This window comes from Phalacrocorax aristotelis, chromosome 3 (assembly GCF_949628215.1).
Source record: "Phalacrocorax aristotelis chromosome 3, bGulAri2.1, whole genome shotgun sequence".
Taxonomy (NCBI): domain Eukaryota; kingdom Metazoa; phylum Chordata; class Aves; order Suliformes; family Phalacrocoracidae; genus Phalacrocorax; species Phalacrocorax aristotelis.
The window spans coordinates 14,341,683-14,342,642 of NC_134278.1; the positions used below are offsets into that span (position 1 = coordinate 14,341,683).

General features: G+C 43.0%; 1 non-coding gene across 1 annotated transcript; it reads right to left on the reverse strand.

Moving 5' to 3' along the window:
- Positions 1–499: 499 nt before the first annotated feature.
- TRNAW-CCA (transfer RNA tryptophan (anticodon CCA)) lies at positions 500–571 on the reverse strand. Its single transcript has one exon. It is a non-coding gene; the product is annotated as a tRNA-Trp (tRNA).
- Between the last annotated feature and the right edge of the window lie 389 nt (positions 572–960).

Below are 960 nucleotides of genomic sequence, written 5' to 3' on the forward strand. Positions count from 1 at the left end.
GTGTATGTATATATGTATACTATGGATGTAGGCAGAGAAATAAACAACATTTTTCAGGATCAAGTCTATTAAACCCTTTGCTGTTTCTTCAATTATTTTTCAATTCTTGATTGCTTTTCCGTACATTCAGTACATAGTAAGTAATGTGTGATCACAGAATCACAGGTTGGAACGGACCTCGGGGATCATCTAGTCCAACCTTTCTAGGAAGAGCAAAAACATCTCCTGCTGTTCTTCAGAAACTTGTCCTTGTTGGCAGACACCCACCATAAGATGCCCCTGTATTGGCCTCTGCTTTGATCATGCCCCATAACCTCTCAGCTGACCCCTACCAAACAGCACAGCGCCTGGGCTGAAAGGAAAGCTCTGGGCACCACATTTCCAGCCCACCCATCCCCGAGCCGTTCCTGAGGCGCCCACCCCTGGTTGGCCAATGCCTTCCCACAGCCCCAGAGAAAAGCAGGGGCGATACAGAGGGTGGTGAGTGGTGCCCCAAAGCTGACCCCGGTGTGATTTGAACACACAACCTTCTGATCTGGAGTCAGACGCGCTGCCCTTGCGCCACAAGGTCAGGATGGTGGGATGTAAAATCCCATGTGATAGTTCCTAATTGGCACGTGTTTCTTGGTCCAAGCCAATGATTTACATTAGCTGAATAACAAGCTGGGTTTTGAAAATGTTCATTTGTTGCATACAAGGTAACAGGTGGTTGACTTGTTACTTGTTACCAGTCTATTCCTTTACTTTACTGGGTTACTGCTTATATCCTGCTATCTTCCCTAATACAGTATTTTTTTAGTTAGCTTCTTCTAGGCTGGAAATAACCTGTAGTTTAGAATTATCTTCAGATAAAATAAATGTTTCTGTTAGTATTTTTTTGACTTAAGAAAGTTTTTACTGTTTCGCTAGCACAGGGAGTAAATAAAAAGAAATATTAAGAATGTAGGATGGAAGAAATAG